Source organism: Aquarana catesbeiana, linkage group LG09 (assembly GCF_042186555.1).
Source record: "Aquarana catesbeiana isolate 2022-GZ linkage group LG09, ASM4218655v1, whole genome shotgun sequence".
NCBI lineage: Eukaryota > Metazoa > Chordata > Amphibia > Anura > Ranidae > Aquarana > Aquarana catesbeiana.
This window is the reverse complement of record NC_133332.1, coordinates 199,595,324-199,617,225: the sequence shown is the minus strand read 5'-3', so window position 1 is coordinate 199,617,225 and position 21,902 is coordinate 199,595,324. Positions and strand designations below refer to the sequence as shown.

Genomic DNA, 21,902 nt, shown 5'->3' with positions numbered 1-21,902 from the left:
ATCCTGGTGTAGTGGAAAGAGGGAGGAAGAAAATACTTTAGCATTGATGGTCAGTGATAGAAAGAAAGCAACAACGTCCCAGGGTCAGCGGTCAGCGAGAACAACAACGTCCCAGGGTCAGCGGTCAGCGAGAGCAACAACGTCCCAGGGTCAGCGGTCAGCGAGAGCAACAACGTCCCAGGGTCAGCGGTCAGCGAGAGCAACAACGTCCCAGGGTCAGCGGTCAGCGAGAGCAACAACGTCCCAGGGTCAGCGGTCAGCGAGAGCAACAACGTGCCAGGCTCAGCGAGAGCAACAACGTGCCAGGCTCAGCGAGAGCAACAACGTGCCAGGCTCAGCGAGCCTTGTTGCGAGAGCAAGAACGTGCCTGCCAGGGTCAGCGAGAGCAAGAACGTGCCTGCCAGGGTCAGCGAGAGCAAGAACGTGCCTGCCAGGGTCAGCGAGAGCAAGAACGTGCCTGCCAGGGTCAGCGAGAGCAAGAACGTGCCTGCCAGGGTCAGCGAGAGCAAGAACGTGCCTGCCAGGGTCAGCGAGAGCAAGAACGTGCCTGCCAGGGTCAGCGAGAGCAAGAACGTGCCTGCCAGGGTCAGCGAGAGCAAGAACGTGCCTGCCAGGGTCAGCGAGAGCAAGAACGTGCCAGCCAAGGTCAGCGAGAGCAAGAACGTGCCTGCCAGGGTCAGCGAGAGCAAGAACGTGCCTGCCAGGGTCAGCGAGAGGAAGAACGTGCCTGCCAGGGTCAGCGAGAGGAAGAACGTGCCTGCCAGGGTCAAGGAGAGGAAGAACGTGCCTGCCAGGGTCAAGGAGAGGAAGAACGTGCCTGCCAGGGTCAAGGAGAGGAAGAACCTGCCAGCCAGGGTCAGCGAGAGGAAGAACCTACCAGCCAGGGTCAGCGAGAGGAAGAACCTGCCAGCCAGGGTCAGCGAGAGGAAGAACCTGCCAGCCAGGGTCAGCGAGAGGAAGAACCTGCCAGCCAGGGTCAGCGAGAGGAAGAACCTGCCAGCCAGGGTCAGCGAGAGGAAGAACCTGCCAGCCAGGGTCAGCGAGAGGAAGAACCTGCCAGCCAGGGTCAGCGAGAGGAAGAACGTGCCAGTCAGGGTCAGCGAGAGGAAGAACGTGCCAGTCAGGGTCAGCGAGAGGAAGAACGTGCCAACCAGGGTCAACGAGAGGAAGAACGTGCCAGTCAGGGTCAGCGAGAGGAAGAACGTGCCAACCAGGGTCAGCGAGAGGAAGAACGTGCCAACCAGGGTCAGCGAGAGGAAGAACATGCCAGCCAGGGTCAGCGAGAGGAAGAACGTGCCAGCCAGGGTCAGCGAGAGGAAGAACGTGCCAGACATATGCACTGCCGAAAAATTTGTTAATTTTCGTTTCATTCTTTTTTTTTTTTTTTTAAATAATAACTAATAACTAAAGGTATTGGAACTTCCTTTCAAATTTGGCTGTTAGTGAACGTAACGAGTACAAATTTATGTGAAGTTATGAATTATCCGAAATAAGCCGCATCTAAACAAATGGAACAGGACAAAATAATAAATAACAATAATATGTTTTTATTATTATTATTATTTATTTTTAATTAGTTACGTTCCATTCATTTAGATACGGTATTTGTTATTACGTGTAATTTATAAAGTCGTATTCACGTTCACTAACAGCCACATTTGAAAGGAAATTCCAATAGCTATAATTTAATAGTAATAGTTAAGTTATTAGTTATTATTTCAGATTTTCGAATATTCATTCTTTAGAATTTTTGGGTTTTTATTCTTATTTTTGGATTTCCGAATTTCGAATTGCCGAAATTTAGAATTTTCAAAAAAATTCGGAAATTTGGATCTTTCCAAATGAACAAATCTGTCTAAATGTGTTAAAAAACTAAAAATGGGGTACAATAAGCGCAAACAGATATTGCAACGCAAATAAATGCAAGCTGAACACTTTAGGTAATCACATATGCTTATAAACATATAGTAAAAATTGGGGGTAAGTGCAGCGCAATCAATTAAAGTAAAACTAAAAAGCAATAAAAAGTCCAATGCACATCCAGAGTATATAACCGTCAGATATCCTTGTGACAAATAAATGATGTGTTGACTCCAATTATGTAATCGGTCAAATTCACCTTCACCCAGATAAACAAAAACGCGCTTACCAGATTCAGTGGACCTCTGCAAGCAGAAGGTCAAACTCACATATGTCCCCTCAGGGATGATGGAAATTCCTGGTATCGTTTGTAAAATCCTCAAATAAACCTGATGATCCAACCGTACAACAAGGGGATGTCAGAGGAGTAGGCTTCCAGGGCAGCAGGGATGGATATGGGAAGGATAAAGACCGCTCCAATGCATGTATGAAAGATGAGGACACATCTAAGTACACTCCGTGGATTTATTGGTAAAAAGTCACTTAAAGTAAAAATTAAAGCGCTCATAGGCGCAACACATTAAAATGGAATAGGCAACAGCACGATCAAGATCAGGTGCACAACGAGCAGAGTATGGCAGCGGGTGACGTCCATGTGTAAGCTCCTCCCCCGTACGTCCTAGCAGGACTTCGCCAGCGACGGGTGGAGCCTGACAGTCACCCAGCGGCTTTTAAAAGAGCGGAGAGTGTCCGCACAGATCACGGCAAAACCGGAAGTCAGAAAAACTTCCATAGCAACCAAACCATGCGGAAACACCTCCTGCAAACACCTAAGTGTGGGGAGTGTCCGCACAAACAGCGGCAGAACTAGAAGTCAAATAAACCTCCATGTCCACCTAATTATGTGGGTACACCTCCTGTTACAACCTACCAAGCGGAAAGAACTATAAAATATGAAATAAGAGCAATATATATCCCGGTTTGGGTATATACATAAACTAGAGTAATTTAAAAGATAAAAACGGGACTCCTATCCTGCTGCCATCTCTGTGTAAAACTCAAATGTCACACATAACATACAAGTACAAATAAACACAAATATGCTGTAAAACAACACTGCAAAACAAACTACTTGTCGGATATTAAAAAGGTTAAAGTGGAGGACCACCCTAAAAAAAAAAATTGCATGAAAAATCCTAAAAAAAATGTAAAAAAAAAAATTTGAAAAATATTTTTTTTTTAAACTTACCTAAACCCTTGTTGCTAGGCAGTCTTCGTAATCTGCCTCTTCGCGTGCGCAGTAGGAAACTGGCAGTGAAGCCGCAAGGCTCCACTGCCTGTTTCCCTTACTTAGGATGGCGGTGCCGGGACCCGAGAGCCGAGGGACGGGTCGGCCTCGGGTGGCCGACATCGCGGGCACCCAGGACAGGTAAGTCTACTTATTTAAAGTCAGCAGCTACAGTGTTTGTAGCTGCTGACTTTAAAAAAAAAAATTTAGCTGGCAGGAATCCTGGTCTGCTACCAAAGACAAACTCCTCCTCCCATAGTGCCATAAAAATATTAGCGTCGCTGGGTGCAAAGCGAGCGCCCATTGCTACTCCGAGTATTTGTAGGAAAAACTTACCGTCGTACCAGAAATAATTTCTGGCCAGACAGAAATCAAAAGCTTTCAAAAGGAAATCCTTAAGTAGGGGAGGAAGAGAAGACCTATCAAGGGCCCACCGAACGGAACTGAGGGCATCTTGGTGGCCTATGATGGTGTATAACGAGCTCACATCAGCTGTTACTAGAAGGCTGTTTTCTTTACAGGGAATGTGTTCTAAAATCTGAATAATGTGTTTCGTGTCTTCAAGATACGCTGTAGTAGTAGATACTAACGGCTTCAGAAAGTGATCTATATACTGACCCAGGCGGGCTGCCATGAAACCTATACCGTTTACAATAGGCCGACCTGGAGGAGACCACGCATCCTTGTGTATTTTGGGCAGAAAATACACTATTGGTCTCCTACAGGCACTAGGGTCCAAGTATAACGCCTCTTTTTTATTTAATACTCTCTGTGTTCTGCCTAATGAGATGAGCGTTTGTAATTCGTTTTTAAAATTGAAAACCGGTTCACTACCAACAATTGATAGGTGTTTCTATCAGATAACAGTCGTTCCATTTCTAGTCTAATATGGACTTGCTCATAACAATCACTCCTCCTCCCTTATCCGCAGGGCGGATCACCACATCTTTATTTTTTTTCTAATGTACGGATTCCTTTCTTAAGATATGAAGGGTCCCCCACTTTCTTAATTTTCATCTTCTGTAAGTCACTGGCCACCATATTTTTAAAAACTTCAATATGTCGATGGTCATTCTTGGGGGGATTAAAGACTGACTTGTTTGCTAAACCAGAGTGGTTCCCAGTTGGGACAACCACACTGGCTTGGCTCAACCTCTCTCCTGGTTTAGACAGGAAATACCTTTTAATGTTGAGGGTCCTAATAAACTTTTGTAAGCTAATGTATGTCTGGAATTTATTAAAATTCCTGACTGGAGCGAATTTGAGTCCTTTATCTAAAACTTTAAGTTTGTCTTCTGATCGGTACCACTGATGTAAATTCCCATACCTAATGGGACTTTTGTCTTTTCAGATTTTCATCTGGCTCTTCTCCCTCTGTTTCCCTTCTTTTTTCCCCGTTTGCTTCCAATAGGTGTGTGCCCCCATGGTGTTTGCCATTGGGACTGAGAGTTCCCTAAAAAACCCTCACCTTGGTAGGTGTCCTCATTAAGCAATGGGGTGAATCTATTATGAATGGGTATAGGGGCTCTATCATACTGACAATCACCACCTCCATAACTGTGATTGTAGTCATTAGATGTATGATGGCCCCTATTTGATGTATTACTTAAATACCTCCCTCTAGACGGACGAGGGGGACCCCAGTTAGCCTCTCTGAATCCTTGATAAGGCATGGGTTGATAGTATTGGTTCCCTCTAATATTACCCCCTCTGGTAAACTGTCCCCTCCCTCCATTATTAGGGTACACATACCCCTTGGGATTAGCTCCCTGTGAATTAGGGGGTCTAGATTGGGAAATGGGGGTACTGGGGAGCGGTCTGGGCTGAACAGGCAAAAAAGTAACATTATTAGGCCCAGAATCAGAGGTCTGTATTCTCGATTGCCATTTAAAAACCTTTCCCTTAGAGTAATCACCTGAATCCCTGATGTATTTACTCCTTTTCTTTTCCTGTATCTCCTTATCCCATTTCACCATTTTATTTTTTAATTCACCAGAAAGTCTAGAGAAATCTGGTGAGTTTTGAAGTGGCTCTATTTTGATTTTCAAATTCGCAGTTTGCTTATCTAAATTAATCATTTTCCTCTGTTTTCTAAGCAATAAAAAAAATCAATTAGTTCATGTCCTTTCTTATCAAAAAAATTAAACTATTCTTGAACTGACTCATCGTCAGTAAGACCATCATTAGGTGGGAGATCCCACCTTAGTCTTCTGGAAACTAAATTGCTCTTTGTGTACTGCTCAAAAGTTGTAATGTCCCACAGGGCCGGACTGGCCTACCGGGATACCGGGAAATATCCCGGTAGGCTGGCTGCACTGTAGTACCGCTGGGGCCGCTCACTGCCTGTGTCAGCATCAGCACTTTGAAGAGCAGCGGCGGCCTGACTGACTCCTGACCTAAAGATCAGCAGCGGTGGCCGCCGCCATGGCTGCCTGTGTGTCACTCAGCCACTCACTGTCTCCTCCGTTCGCGCCGCCCACCACACTCATCATCATGCCTCAGCCTCGCTCTGTCTGTGTGCCTGAGGGGGAGGAGCAGGAGAACGCCGTGCTGCTCCATTTTGCCTCGTCCCGTGCGGCGCCAACCAGCACCGCCCACTATCTGACTGCACGAGGAGAGAATTTCAGTGAATGGCCGGCAGTGCAGCTGCTACAGCACAAGAATCAAGGTATTTTTTTTCTCTCTCTCCCTCTCCCTCTCCCCCTCTCTCCCCCTCTCTCTCTCTCCCCCTCTCTCCCCCTCTCCCCCTCTCTCTCTCTCCCCCTCTCTCCCCTCTCCCTCTCTCCCCCTCTCTCTCTCTCTCCCCCTCTCTCTCTCCCCTCTCCCTCTCTCTCCCTCTCTCTCCCTCTCCCCCATGTTTTGTTCAAGTGCCAGATAACTTTGAAAAGCTGTATACCATCAAACGCTGCCACTATGCCCATAGGTTGCCAACACTGTGCCCTGCCCATCAAACGCAGCCACTGTACCATCAAACGCAGCCACTGTACCATCAAACGCAGCCACTGTACCCATAAATTGCCACCACTGTGCCCATTAAACACAGCCACTGTGCCCATCAAACGCAGCCACTGTACCAAACGCAGCCACTGTACCCATAAATTGCCACCACTGTGCCCATTAAACGCTGCCACTGTACCATCAAACGCAGCCACTGTACCCATAAATTCCCACCACTGTGCCCATTAAACGCAGCCACTGTGCCCATAAATTCCCGCCACTGTGCCTATCAAACGCAGCCACTGAGCCATCAAACGCAGCCACTGTACCCATCAATTGCAGCCACTGTGCCCATTAAACACAGCCACTGTGCCATCAAGCGCAGCCACTGTACCCATAAATTGCCACCACTGTGCCCATCAAACGCAGCCACTATGCCATCAAACGCAGCCACTGTACCCATCAATTGCAGCCGCTGTGCACATTAAACACAGCCACTGTGCCATCAAGCGCAGCCACTGTACCCATAAATTGCCACCACTGTGCTCATTAAACGCAGCCACTGTGCCAAACGCAGCCACTGTACCCATAAATTGCCACCACTGTGCCCATCAAACGCAGCCACTGTGCCCATAAATTCCCACCACTGTGCCCATCAAACGCAGCCACTGTACCCATCAATTACAGCCACTGTGCCCATTAAACACAACCACTGTGCCCATCAAGCGCCACCACTGTACCCATAAATTGCCACCACTGTGCCCATTAAACGCAGCCACTGTGCCATCAAACGCAGCCACTGTACCCATAAATTGCCACCACTGTGCCCATTAAACACAGCCACTGTGCCCATAAATTACAGCCACTGTGCCCATTAAACGCAGCCACTGGGCCATCAAGCCCAGCCACTGTACCCATAAATTGCCACCACTGTGCCCATTAAATACAGCCACTGTGCCCATCAAACGCAGCCACTGTACCCATAAATTCCCACCACTGTGCCCATTAAACGCAGCCACTGTGCCCATAAATTCCCGCCACTGTGCCCATCAAACGCAGCCACTGAGCCATCAAACGCAGCCACTGTACCCATCAATTGCAGCCACTGTGCCCATTAAACACAGCCACTGTGCCATCAAGCGCAGCCACTGTACCCATAAATTGCCACCACTGTGCCCATTAAACACAGCCACTGTGTCCGTAAATTCCCACCACTGTGCCCATCAAACACAGCCACTGTGCCCATAAATTCCCACCACTGTGCCCATCAAACACAGCCACTGTGCCCATCAAACGCAGCCACTGTACCCATAAATTGCCACCACTGTGCCCATTAAACGCAGCCACTGTACCCATAAATTGCAGCCACTGTGCCCATCAAACGCAGCCACTGAGCCATCAAACGCAGCCACTGTACCCATCAATTGCAGCCACTGTGCCCATTAAACACAACCACTGTGCCATCAAGCGCAGCCACTGTGCCCATCAAGCGCCACCACTGTGCTCATTAAATGCTGCCACTGTGCCCATCAAACGCAGCCACTGTGCCCATCAAACGCAGCCACTATGCCATCAAACGCAGCCACTGTAACCATCAATTGCCGCCAGTTTGCCCCATCAATTGCCGCCAGTTTGCCCCATCAATTCCTGCCAGTGTCCCCCCCGCCCGGCACTTACCTGTCTCAGGTCAGCGCGTTGCTCCACGCTCCCTCCGATCACAGCGCTTGTCGCAGCCAATCAGGTGACAGGTAACCAGACCCAGTGCACCTGATTGGCTGAGAGGCAGGTCAGTGTTAGGGAAGCGATTTATTTGATTTCCTAACACAGCACTGTGTAAGCAGCGAACGCACAGCAGTGTATATATATATATATATATATATATATATATATATATATATATATATATATATATATATATAGCCCTATGTGCTTTTATATGTGTCTTATCTATATATAATGCACTCTTTAAATGTGCTTTAAAATGCATGGTTTTTCCATTTTATGAACAAGAAAATAATGACGTTATGCTGTTGGGCTGGTATTATAATGCTATGGGGCTGGTATGACATTTTTTCCAGGGCTGGTTTTCATACCCAGTCCGGCCCTGATGTCCCATCAAGCTTTGATCTTTTTTTCATAGATGTAACCTATTTTCCAAAAACAGAGGTCCACAGAATCTGGTAAGCGCATTTTTGTTTATCTGGGTAAAGGTGAATTTGACCGATTACATCATTGGAGTCAACACATCATTTATTTGTCACAAGGATATCTGACAGTTATATACTCTGGATGTGCATTGGACTTTTTATTGCTTTTTAGTTTTACTTTAATTGATTGCGCTGCACTTACCCACAATTTTTGTTAAAAAACGAATTTGGAACTAAACGAATTGCACATGTCTACTGGTCAGTGAGAGGAGGAAAGTCCCAGGGTTAGTGGTCAGTGAGAGGAGGAAAGTCCCAGGGTCAGAGGACAGTGAGAGGAAGAAAGTCCCAGTAATGGTAGTCCGTAAGAAGGAAACTGCTCTGGTGTCAGAGAGAGAGAAAGAATGCACCAGTGTGGGTTATCTGTACAAATAAAAATGCCTCGGCATGGAGGTCAGTGAGAGAAAGAATTCCTTGGTGTTGGTGGTCAGTGAGGGGAAGAATGCTTATGTGGTCAGGGGAAGTTAAAATTGCATAATCAAAGTAGTCAGTAAAAGGATTCTCCTATCATTTGTGTAAGTGAAATAAGAAAAATCCTCCTAACATTGGCATGAGTGGGATAAAAAAGCCCTCAGCAGTGGTATTAGTGCAAGCACAGTTACATACATGGGCACGCACCTGAAGATTGAGTTTCACGAGTTAGATTTTCCAAAGCATGATATCATCCATATCATGACAGGGAGTTGAAAGCTCACACAACCATGGACCGAGGGGCGATTCCTAAGTGCGACAAAACAGGGAAAAGTGCATAAATGAGCAGAAATAACACAGCAAACAGAAACATGGACTATTTCATCTATCCACAGTCAATAATCAGATTCAAGCCGGAAATACAGACAGTTCTTATTTGTTCTGGCTGGCTAAATAGGAAGACTTTGAATAACTGAATAAGCAGGGATACAATCACATTTCCTACAGATTTACATACAAGGATGACAGAGTCATCATCAGACACTAGCCAGAGGGAGGCATCTAATAGGGCAGTGGGCACCTATATTGTGAAATAATAATAGACAATACTATGTGATATGTATACAGTATATTGGGAGGAGGGGGAGCTGATAAATCATACAGGGGCTTTGAGCATTTCCCAATTACCTATATCTGTGGGTGGGTGAGCATTCTGTAATGTCACCCAGGCAGGTCCTAGGAACTAGGTTTCCAATATAAAAGAAATAAATTAGCAGTAAGGCTCCATGCACACTGGAGCTGATAAACTGCAGTTTATTGGCGTTTGGGCATTTTTTTTTAAAGCCCATAAACTCCACTCTATGTTAGCCTATGTGTCCATGCACACATGGACGTTTTTTTAGCTTTAATGAGCAGTGGAGTTTATGGGCTTTTTTCTGAACGCCAGAAATTTGCGCTCAAGAGCAGTACCGGAAACGCCAGACACCGGTAAAAGGTGTTAAACGAGGGTTAACGCTGTAAAAAGAGCGTTAAGCCTCGTTCGTAGTTTCTGCCTCTATTCAAAATCAATGGTTCCCTATGGGAGCCCATTGATTTGAATAGAAGTCGCACCGCAAGTCGGATCATCATGATGCGACTTGTGTGCTGAGGATGAAGGAGAACCCAGCCACAATGAAAAAAAAATTGACGTGGGGTTCCCCCCTCAGACAATACCAAGCCCTTCGGTCTATGGATTTTAAGTGGAACCCCCTTCACTGAAAAAACGCCATGGGGGTCCCCCCAAAATCCATACCAGACCCTTATCCGAGCGCGCAGCCCAGCCGGTAAGGAAAGGGGGACGGGGCGAACCGTACCAGGCTGCATGCCCTCAACATAGGGGTAGGTGCTTTGGGGCAGTGGGGCACTGCGCCCCCCCACCTCAAAGCACCTTGTCCCCATGTTGATGAGGACAAGGGCCTCTTCCCGACAACCCTGGCTCCAGTGTGCATGGAGCCTTAGTGATGAACTTTTCTGAGCTTTATGTATTTAGAAAAAGAGAAAAGCAGATATTTCCAGCCTCTGCCTGACAGGCTTCTGAGCTCTGCAGGCTTCAGTGTCCTCACACATGGTACATTCATTATGTAGAACCCACATCAGAGTACATCAGAACTCTAGTGGGTCCATACTGACAACACTAAGATCTCCCAGCTCTCCCTTTATAAAGTTATATACAATGATTTGTCCTCTGTGTGGGTGAAATAAATATAATGAACAATATAAAGCTTGCCGTGTATCATTGGGATGCTGGTTGCACTGAGCACATAATTTTCCTTCATGATCTCGAACATCAGTATTGTAATTGAAGACTGTAATTGTATTGTAATTGAAGACTTTCAGCATTTGTATGCCAGGCTAGTAAGGCCTTTGCTGTGAAGGGTGCAGAGGACGTCGTGTACACACAGTACATCGCTGGCAGGAAACAGTAGCTCCATGGCCCCTATGACCCTACAAAATGCGACTTCATGTGGAGAACAGTAAGGTCACCTTCAGCCAACATGACTGCAAGTGAAGGTGACTGAAGCAAAATGGACAACAAAGATAAGACATTCCACCAAACTCATGGCTCTAATCAGATACTTCAAAAAAAACAAAAAAAAAAAAAAAAAAAAAAACCCTGCCGCTGTAATTCAGGCACCCGAAAAGGGGGTGGCAGCGGCGGCCGTAGATAGATACATGCAATGCATGAATCTATCTATTGGTACTAAAGGGGTGGCTGGAGAGAAGGGGCAGTGCCCGTGCGCCCTTATGGACGCACCACCACTGCCCATAACAGGTAATTGGTCTGGTTTACATTTAATAGGTCAAGCCAGCATGACAAATTAGCAGCCACCCCGATACAGATACAGTTGAAAAACTAGTACTGTTACGTATGCCAAAGAACTGCTCCGTGACCACCTACCTCTAAATGAACATAGCAGCTGCTTGGGTAAGTACACATTGCCATGGCCTTGATGCTCCACTTCATACTGCAACAATTTTTTTAGATATGTCAAGTTTCACAGGAAGCAACAGCTGTCAAACTTGCCCACTGAGCTCAATGGTCAAATGCTTGACTTAGGGTTGTGACACAGTAGTTCAATGCAAAATTCCCAATCGGCTGGGGAGAAAAAAAAAAAACATTCAGGGAGCAGCAATATCACCTCCTGAACTAACAACAGGAGGGTTATAAAGGGGCACTAAATACCAGGTGTGTGCTTTAACCGCTTCCGGACCAGTTATAATGTGGCAGGTTGGCTCCCCTGCGCGAAACCACGTAGCTGTACGTTGGCTCATGGGGCCCGGAGAGCAGGCATGAGTGCTGCACAGTGGGGTGCCAATGCTCGTGGCTGATAGTCGCAATGACCGCCAGCCACGAGCGATCGTGTGCAGGAGACACAGAACAGGGACGAGTGTGTGTGAACACACACTTCCCTGTTCTGTTCTGACAGGAGTGACAGATCATGTGTTCCTATTAGCTAGGAACCACGATCTGTCACTTCCTGTAGTTAGTCCCTCCCCCTTCAGTTAGGCCCCTTTTACACTGAGGCGTTTTTCAGGCGTTTTAGCGCTAAAATTACCGTCTAAATACCGCATGAAAAACGCCCCCATGTATCTCAGTGTAACCTTTCACACTGAGGCGTTGTGCTGGCTGTGCGTTGGAAAAAATCCTGCTAACAGCTTTTTTGGAGCATCTTTGGGGTGCATAAAATAGCGATGTAAAAACGTCTATCCCAATTGAAATGAATGGGAAACGCTGTAAAACCGCGGTAATACCGTGGTGGAAACGCTTTAAAACCACCCAAAAGCTGTGGGGAAGGTCACATGACCGCCGTAAAGTGGAGGATGCTGGGATACCAGGAAATCCTGTTGAAAAGGGGAGAGGAGACCAGACAGAGCAATACAGAGTATGGAAGAGGAATCTGTAGAGATGCAGCCTACAGCTGCAGAAGTCATAGCAGAAAGACCCTCTGGCAGTGGAGATCCAGAGGAATTAATTGACACAATGCGGAGGCACCCAGAACTTTGGGACAAGAAACATAGCTGGTACTCCAACCGCTTGAAGAAAAGTGCTGGATGGAATGCTGTTGCCAACCTACATATAGAAAACTGGAATTCACTATCAAAAAACCAAAAAGCTGAGAAATGTAAGCTGAAATTCCAATCTAGTTCCTATTCCCAATGCCGGTATTCTTTACCCTATTCCATGTCTCTGTAGTCCCAAACCCCCAATCCTAACCCTAATCCCACCCCTCCTAGACCCTAACCCCCAATCCTAACCCTAATCCCACCCCTCCTAGTCCCAAACCCCCAATCCTAACCCTAATCCCACCCCTCCTAGTCCCAAACCCCCAATCCTAACCCTAATCCCACCCCTCCTAGTCCCTAACCCCCAATCCTAACCCTAATCCGACCCCTCCTAGTCCCAAACCCCCAATCCTAACCCTAATCCGACCCGTCCTAGTCCCTAACCCCAAATCCTAACCCCACCCCTCCTAGTCCCTAACCCCCAATCCTAACCCTAATCCCACCCCTCCTAGTCCCTAACCCCCAATCCTAACCCTAATCCCACCCCTCCTAGTCCCAAACCCCCAATCCTAACCCTAATCCCACCGCTCCTAGTCCCTAAGCCCCAATCCTAACCCTAATCCCACCCCCCTCCTAGTCCCAAACCCCCAATCCTAACCCTAATCCCACCCCTCCTAGTCCCAAACCCCCAATCCTAACCTTAATACCACCCCTCCTAGTCCCTAACCCCCAAACCTAACCCTAATCCCACCCCTCCTAGTCCCAAACCCCCAATCCTAATCCCACCCCTCCTAGTCCCAAACTCCCAATCCTAACCCTAATCCCACCCCTCCTAGTCCCAAACCCCCAATCCTAACTCTAATCCCGCCCCTCGTAGTCCCTAACCCCCAATCCTAACCCTAATCCCACCCCTCCTAGTCCCAAACCCCCAATCCTAACCCTAATCCCACCCCTTCTAGTCCCAAACCCCCAATCATAACCCTAATCCCACCCCTCCTAGTCCCAACCACCTACCTAATCCCATCATTGTACATGTGACTTTAATCTCTTTATGAAATATGGTTCATAACTTTATTATGTAATGTAGTAATTTAATTATTGACTCACGAAACATATGAACAACTGAATTTATTATAACATGTAACAGAAGCAAATAGATACATGGCTTTAATAAACATACATCAAACTATTCAAAGGAAGTATTTAGTCGGAATAAATTGAAGTTTTAGATCATGTTTTCTTGCCAACTCAGTGCACCAGCCGGACTCAAAGTAGTCTGCAAAAGCATCTCTAATTGTGAATCCTACTACTGGTCCACGTACATGCAGAAAATCGGCAGGTTCAATATTGTGTGAAAGAGTATCCTCAAAATTTACTCCATCTCGCTCTCTCACCACATTATGTAGTATACACGCAGCCTTAATTACCTTACATGCGTTTTCAACATTAAGGTTTATTGGTTTTAGAAAAATTTTCCACTTGTTCGCCAGTATACCGAAAGCACATTCTACAAGTCTACATGCCCGACACAGCCTGTAATTGAAGATCCTCTTTCGTGTATCTAGATTTCTCAGCGAATAATTCATGAGATGTTCATGAATAGCAAAAGCATCGTCGGCTACAAACACAAATGGCATTTCGGGTCCCTCTGTTCCGGGCTGTGGTCGGTTATCTGGTAAATCTAATTCATTATAGGCAAGACGTTTTCTGAATTTACTATGCTGGAAAACAGCGGAGTCTGCACTGCTGCCAAATGATCCAATAGCTACATAAATAAATTTATAGTCAGCATCAACAACTGCCATTAAAACAACAGAAAAATACTTTTTATAATTGTAGTACTGGCTTCCACTATGACATGGTTTTATTAGCCCAATATGCTTTCCATCAGTAGCTCCTAAACAGTTTGGAAAATTGGTCTTGTTCAAAAATCGCTGTGCAACATCTTCCCATTTAGCCTTGTTTGGAATTGGCATGACTGTACTTCGCAGATCCCAGATTCCATCACAGGTTTGCTTCACAATTTCGCTTATGGTTGATATCCCAATGCGAAATTCATATTGCAAGATATCTGTAAAATAAAAAATTTAATTTATCTTTCAGTAAAATTGATCAAGCAGCGATGGAAAACATTAAGAGACAACTTCAAACGAGAGTTAATCAGACAACAACAAATCAGAAGTGGATCCAGCGGGAAACCAGGGAGAATTTACTGTCACTACTACGAATTAGAATTTTTAAAACCAGTGATGCAGGACAGACAGTAAGTAGTAACATTTTTCTTAAAAGCAATGTATAGAAATAATAGCAATAATCACGTAGCACTGTCTAATCATTTATATTTTAATCAGAACAGAAAGCAATTTCAATAGTGAGAGTGAGGCAGAGGAGCTTACTCCAGAAAACAACACTACTAATGAACCACAAGTTGCAGAAGAGGAAAATGTTGAAGCTATCAGAGAAACATCGGAGCCACCACGAAAGTCAACTTCAAGATCCAAACCTAAAAAAAAAAAACAGCAAACGCAGGAATTCATTGATGTTGTCAGAAACCTGATTGATAGCCAAAAAAATGAAAACCACGAGATATCATCTTTTACTAAAAGTTTGATTCCTCTGATTGCGCAGGTGAACCAAGTATTCCAATGTGACCTTCGAATTGACATTATGAAAGTGATTAAATCTTACCAACAAAAATCAAATCCTCAAAGTGTACACGCCCAAACTTCAGAAAACCCAAACCAACAACATGTTCCTTATGGGAATCCATGGGAAGAATCATCTTATCGTGCCCCTTCTTATAATTCTCCATGTGGGCCAAACATTATGTCCATGACCCCCCAATTTAATAAAAGGTTCCATGCACGCCAATACGACATGCCCCCTAATTATTATCCCCCAATTCAAGCTCCTCCTCCTCCTCCCCCTCCTCCTACTCCTAACACCGCTAGAGAGGATTCGCACCCTGACCCCTCATTTTATCAAGATCTGTAATTATGAAATATTTACATACTTTGAGTTTGCAGATAACGTTTGAATTAGGCCCCTTTCACACGTGAGGACCGTATGTCCGTATTTCATCCATCCTTTTTCGGATGAAATACGGACATACACGCATCCTTATGGGATAGCGAGTGTCAGCGGATGAATATCTGCCCGATATCATCCGTCCCCGCTCTTGTCTGATTCACCAGATGGCGGAAAATCCTATTTTTCTATCCGTCTGCAGAGCGGATCAGATGAACACGGACAGACGGTCCGTGCTCATCCGACCCCCCATCGGGGAGAGCGGAAATCTGACAGGGCGGTCCCTGCACAGTGTGCGGGTCCCGCCCTGTAATCCGCCGGCTCAGCTAGGAAAAACGGAGAGATCCCAGCTGAGCAGTGGATGTTCACGGGTCGGATCAACACGGATCTGTCCCGTGTGAAAGGGGCCTTACAAGTGTTAGTAAACCTTCATGTCATATGTTTTTCATGTTTATTGATTATTTTCAATCAAAGTTTTTATAATTCAGCTATTGGGATATATTAGGTCCCTTTCACATGTGCGGACCGTATGTCCGTATTTCATCCATCCGTTTTCAGATGAAATACGGACATACATGCATCCATATGCAGTGGATGAGTGGATGAACATCCGCTGACACCCAATATCATCCGTCCCCGCTCTCGTCCGATTCAGCAGACGGCGGAAAATCCTATTTTTCTATCCGTCTGCAGAGCGGATCGGATAAACATGGACAGACGGTTAGTGCTCATCCGATCCCCCATCGGGGAGAGCGGAGATCTGACAGGGGGGTCCCTGCACAAACCCCGTCATCCGCCGGCTCAGCAGAGAAAAACTGAGAGATCCACGCTGAGCAGTGGATGTTCACGGGTCGGATCAACACTCATATAGTAAAGATGATAATTTATTATTATATAGATTTCTATATTCTTGAAAATATTATTACAGTATTATATTTTATGCATATGTTGTGCAATTTGAAAAAATAAATGTTTTTTCAAACTAAAAATTGTAGTATGTTTATGGTTTATGAATAAATGCATGGAATCATAACATAGCTTACCTCAGAGTTATAAGTAAGCGTTCGCATGGTTATATTGCATCTCTGCAATTAGTATCCTGTCTCAACAACACAGGTGTCAGCAAATCAAGAAGAAAGTCAAATCTATGGAAAGAAACAGATTTGTTGTTAAAAACCACAGCTAGTAGGAGTTTGTGACATTGTTTTTTGGAGTTTGGGACTAGGAGGGGTGGGATTAGGGTTAGGATTGGGGGTTGGGGACTAGGAGGGGTGGGATTAGGTTTAGGATTGGGGGTTAGGGACTAGGAAGCGTGGGATTAGAGTTAGGGTTAGGAGTTTGGGACTAGGAGGGGTGGGATTAGAGTTAGGGTTAGGAGTTTGGGACTAGGAGGGGTGGGATTAGGGTTAGGATTGGGGGTTAGGGGTTAGGAGTTTGGGATTAGGGTTTAGTGAACTAGGATATACTTACGTTGCAATGCTCATCCGAGTGTAGTTTCTGAATTTATCAGGGTCTTATCTCAGGTCACGATAGAGCAACACAAATTGTCCTCTCTCAGAGTACATTTGAGTGATGGGATGAACCCAAAAGCGACGTTGTGGTCTCTGTTGTTGGAGAATATGTTCCCAAACATATAGCACAAATAACAGCAGCAGCTCATGGAACCCCATCTTCTCCCTGTTCTATTTCCTCTCTGACGAAAAAACAGTAAGTGCACAGGATGTGATGTAAGGGGGACGGGTTGTTTGCTGACGCGAACGGTTAAAAAATGCTACAAAAACGTGATTAAAACGCATGGGTGTTAGCGCTATTTTTAACGCTAACGCAGCAAAAACGCGGTAAAAACGCGCTAATAACGCTCATCGTTTTTCCTGCGGTTTTGCAACGCCTCAGTGTGAAAGGGGCCTTGGAATCACCTAGCAGGGAACACAGTTAACCCCTTCACTGTCCCCTAGTGTTAACCCCTTCACTGCCAGTGACATTTTTACAGTAATCAATGCATTTTTAATCGCACCGATCAATGTATTAATGCCAATGGTTCCAAAAATGTGTCAAAATTGTCAGATCTGTTTGCCATAATATCGTAGTCGCGATAAAAATCGCAGATCGCCGCCATTATTAGTAAAAACAAAATAATAATAAAAATGCTATAAATATATCCCCTATTTTGTAGACGCTATAACTTTTGTGCAAACCAATCAATATACGCTTATTGCGATTTTTTTTTACCAAAAATGTGTAAAAGAATACATATCGGCCTAAACTGAGAAAAAAATTGCTTTAAAAAAAAAAAAAAGGGGATATTTATTATAGCAAAAAGTACAAAATATTGTGTTTTATTCAAAATTATCGCTCTTATTTTGTTTATAGCGCAAAAAATAAAAACCACAGAGGTGATCAAATACCACCAAAAGAAGGCTCTATTTGTGAGGGAAAAAAAACACGTCAATTTTGTTTGGGTACAACGTCGCACGACCACGCAATTGTCAGTTAAAGTGACGCAGTGCTGAATCGTAAAAAATGCTCTGGTCAGGAAGGGGGTAAATTCTTCCGGGGCTGAGGTGGTTAAGTACAAAAAGCAGGGTACAAGTGTGCACTAAATACAGAGTGCACAGTTCAATGGAGCGCTGCATACAGAGTGCAGAGTTTAGGAGTGCAGGGTTCAAAGGTGCCCCCTTTCCCCCAAATTTCCCCCTCCTCCAGTACATGCTCTACTCCCGCCCCCAAATCCCCCTCCTTGGACAGTACCTGATAGAGAACAGCGGCTGCAGAAGAGCAGTATATGTTACCCAGGAGGAGAGTGTAGAGTAGCTGTGGGGCTGTGGGCACAGGCTTCAGGAGCTGTTGCTGCCAGACAAGCACAAGGTTCCAACTACCCATCTATGCAGAGAGGCAGCAGGTGGAGCGCAGTTGAAATCACTCCACAATGGGACACATCAGGGGTGCCCCCTGTCCCTCTTGATATTCATCCTGACCCTGGAACCCTTTTTATGTACCATTAAAAATAATCCAGACATCACTGGCCTGCCCTTAGATGCAACTCTTTCCCCTAAAATTGAAGCGCTTGCAGGCGACTTACTTTTCTGACTAAACCCCTGGTCTCTGTCCCCAACCTGCTCTTGAAGCTGAAGACCTATGAAGTATTATCATCTTTCAAAGTAAACTATTAGAAATCAGAGGAGTTGAACATCTCTATGTCGACCTCAATGTCTACATTGCTTTGGGTGGATTTCCTCTTAAAATGGGCATACTTTTACCCAGTAGGGTGGAAGATGTGTTTTCGGTTAATTTTCCTCCCCTGTCGACAGCTATCAAACAGATCTACAGTCATCGCAGCAAGAATTGTTTTCATGGTTCGGAAGGTGTAATATAGTGAAAATGAATGTTATGCCACGTTTGTTGCATCATTTTCAGGCCCTCCTTGTGCGGCTCCCGAGCTCATTCCTTAGGGCAGTGAATCAAGCTTTTAATTTCTTTTCTATGGGCTCTGAAACCTCCTCATTTGGCACAATCCATCCTGCGACTACCAAAACTCAGGGGTGGCATGGCCGTGCCGGATGCCAACCTTTACCACATGGCTTTCCATATGACACAGGTCCTGGATTGGTGTCATCACAGCTCGCTTAAGCAATGGGTACAAGTGGAGCAGGTTTTAGCAGGGATCCCCCTGGAGTACATACTGTGGTGCCCAAGAGATTTACCTGGCCAGATTTCAGACCACCCCATGATAGGAGAGATGTGGAGTATATGTCTAAAGTTCAGAGATTTCTCTGTTGTGCCGTTGCCATCGCCGCTTAGTCCCATAGTCGGCAATCTAGCCTTCAGCCCTGGACTTCATGATTTGAGATTCCGTGAATTGAAGTTGGTGGAGCAATCTCATGCACGTCATTTCATCGTCAATGGACGACGGACGACCAGATGGCAAATCTTCGATGACCTGAATCTTGCGGGCCTGTCTTTTTGGCAAAAGGTACAACTAGCCCACTTCATTCAGGAGTTAGGGATCCAATTTACAGAGAAACAAGTGGACAGAATTCTTCTGTTCTCTTACAAAACTTCAATCTACGCTTTAATTCAGGCAGCTGCGTTAAAATGTGTTGACATGGTGGTATCATACGCCTGTGAAGACGGGACCCCTTCTCCCCTGGGGACAGGGACCCTTCTCACCTCATGGCTTCTCCACGGCTATCTTCAACCAGGAGCTCTTCCCCTATGCAGAGTCCCAAGGGACCTACTGCTGCACGATGGGGATGATGAGACCTCTGAGGTGGTGAAACTCGCAGAGCCTCTTCTCTTCTAGGATGCGAGTTCAAGGGGCTCTTGTGAGTACCAGCACTGAGAGACAGAGCACTAACACCAGCACTGAAAGAGACAGAGCACTGACACCAGCACTAAGAGAGTGTGTACTGACACCAGCACTAAGAAAGACAGAGCACTGACACCAGCACTAAGAGTGTGCACTGACACCAGCACAGAGAGTCAGAGCACTAACACCAGCACAGAGAGACAGAGCACCAGCACAGAGAGGCAGAGCACCGACACCAGCACAGAGAGGCAGAGCACTGACGCCAGCACAGAGATAGAGGACACTGACACCAGCACAAAGATAGAGGACACTGACACCAGCACCAAGACAGAGTGCACTGTGAACGAGTGCCATGACACCAGCACTGAGATAGGGAACGCTGACACCAGCACCAAGACAGAGTGCACTAAGAAAGAGTACCATGACACCAGCACTGAGATAAAGGACACTGACTCCAGCACTAAAACAAAGTGCACTAAGAGCAGGGCCGATCCTAGGTGGGTGCACGGGGTGCAGTTCACCCAGGCGCCAGAGGTGGGGGCGCTCAAGCGCCAGAGTGCTCCCCTCCCTCCTCCTCCTCTTCTTGGTGTCCACAGGCCGCTCTCTCCGCCGCCGCTGTGTATCCTGCTTAAGTCCGTCCCCGCCCGCTCCATCCTCCTGTCAGAGGAGATCGGAGCGGCTCTCTCTGTTCTGAGAGAGACCCAAGCAGTGACGTCGTTGGGGGGCGGGGCGGTCCGTGCCACGCGGCACGACGTACAGTGCCTGTCATTTATTTTTCTCCTCTCCGTCACGATCTTCTCCACCCAGGTGGCGCGGCTGCACGCCCGGGTGGGGTTTGTCCTGGGGGGGGGGTCTGTGGGGGGACTCGGGGAGTCTGTACTAATAGAGGAGGGGGGGGAGTCTGTACTAATGGAGGGGGGGTAGTTTGTCCTGAAGGGGGTCTGTACTAATGGGGGGGTTAGTTTATCGGGGGGTCTGTACTAATGGAGGGGAGGTTTGTCCTGAGGGGGGGTCTGTACTTATGGAGGGGGAGTCTGTACTAATGGAGGGGGTGGTTTTTTGGGGGGGTCTACTCTGTACTAATGGAGGGGGGGTGGTTGGTGGGGGGGTCTGTACTAATGGGGGGTTGTTTGTCGGGAGGTCTGTACTAATGGAGCGGGAAGGTTTGTCCTGAGGGGGGGTCTGTACTAATGGGGGGTGGTTTATGGGGGGTCTGTACTAATGGGGGGTGGTTTATGGGGGGTCTGTACTAATGGAGGGGGGTGGTTTGTGTGGGGGGTTGTACTAATGGAAGGGGGTAGTTTGTCCTGAGGGGGGGGTCTGTACTAATGGGGGGGTGGTTTGTCGGGAGGTCTGTACTAATGGAGGGGGAGGTTTGTCCTGAGGGGGGTCTGTACTAACGGACGGGGGGGTCTGTCCTGGGGGGTCTGTACTAATGGAGGGGGGTCTGTACTAATGGAGGGGGGGTCTGTACTAATGGAGGGGGGGTCTGTACTAATGGAGGGGGGGTCTGTCCTGGGGGGTCTGTACTAATGGAGGGGGGGTCTGTACTAATGGAGGGGTGGTTTGTCCTGTGGGGGTCTGTACTAATGGGGGGGTCTGTCCTGGGGGGTCTGTACTAATGGAGGGGTGGTTTGTCCTGTAGGGGTCTGTACTAATGGAGAGGGAGATCTGTCCTAGGGGGTCTGTACTAATGGAGGGTGGGTTACCTGGGGGGGATCTGTACTGAGGGAGGGGTTTATTCTTAGTGCGGGTTCTGCACTGCCGGAGGGGGGTCTATATGTAGTGGAGGGGGGTCTGTACTGAGGGGCAACTATAGTTGGTGGAAGGGGGGTGACCCCAACCCTAGTGAAGCCAATGCAGCTGCGGGCTCTTCTTTCCCCCCTCCCTCTCCTTTCCCCCCTACCTCTCCTCCTGCGTGCTGCTGTACTACTGAGCGGTGCTGGCCAGCACAGCTGCCCACTATGTTTCTTCCCCCGCCTTCATATCAACCAGGGAGGAAACAGAATAGAAAAAGGAGCAGGGAAGAGGATTGTGGGACATGTAGTCTCGAGGACTGGCAGCCCCACTGTAACACGGAAACTGCAGCCCACACAGCATGCTCAGCTGAATGGGAAAGAGAGAGAGCCAGGAGCCGGGAAAGCTTTCAGGGAAGTACACCCAGGACTCCAGAGGGAGAGGACAGTACTGAGGGAACACCATCAGAGAGGGAACCCCGCTGCCCTGCACCAACAGAGGGAAAGCCACACAGCCTAGCGCCATCCCTGGCAGAGAAAGGAATGGAGTCATTGCAGGAATACAGATCTGGGTGCTACCCAGCGGAGTC

General features: G+C 46.9%; 1 long non-coding RNA gene across 1 annotated transcript in view; it reads right to left on the bottom strand.

Moving 5' to 3' along the window:
- LOC141107263 (uncharacterized) overlaps positions 1-21,902 on the bottom strand; it is a 289,203-nt gene that overhangs the window by 179,947 nt on the left and 87,354 nt on the right. Inside the window, exon 2 of the long non-coding RNA XR_012235847.1 lies at positions 8,908-9,009. This is a non-coding gene — a long non-coding RNA (uncharacterized lncRNA). The remainder of the gene's footprint in view (positions 1-8,907; positions 9,010-21,902) is intronic.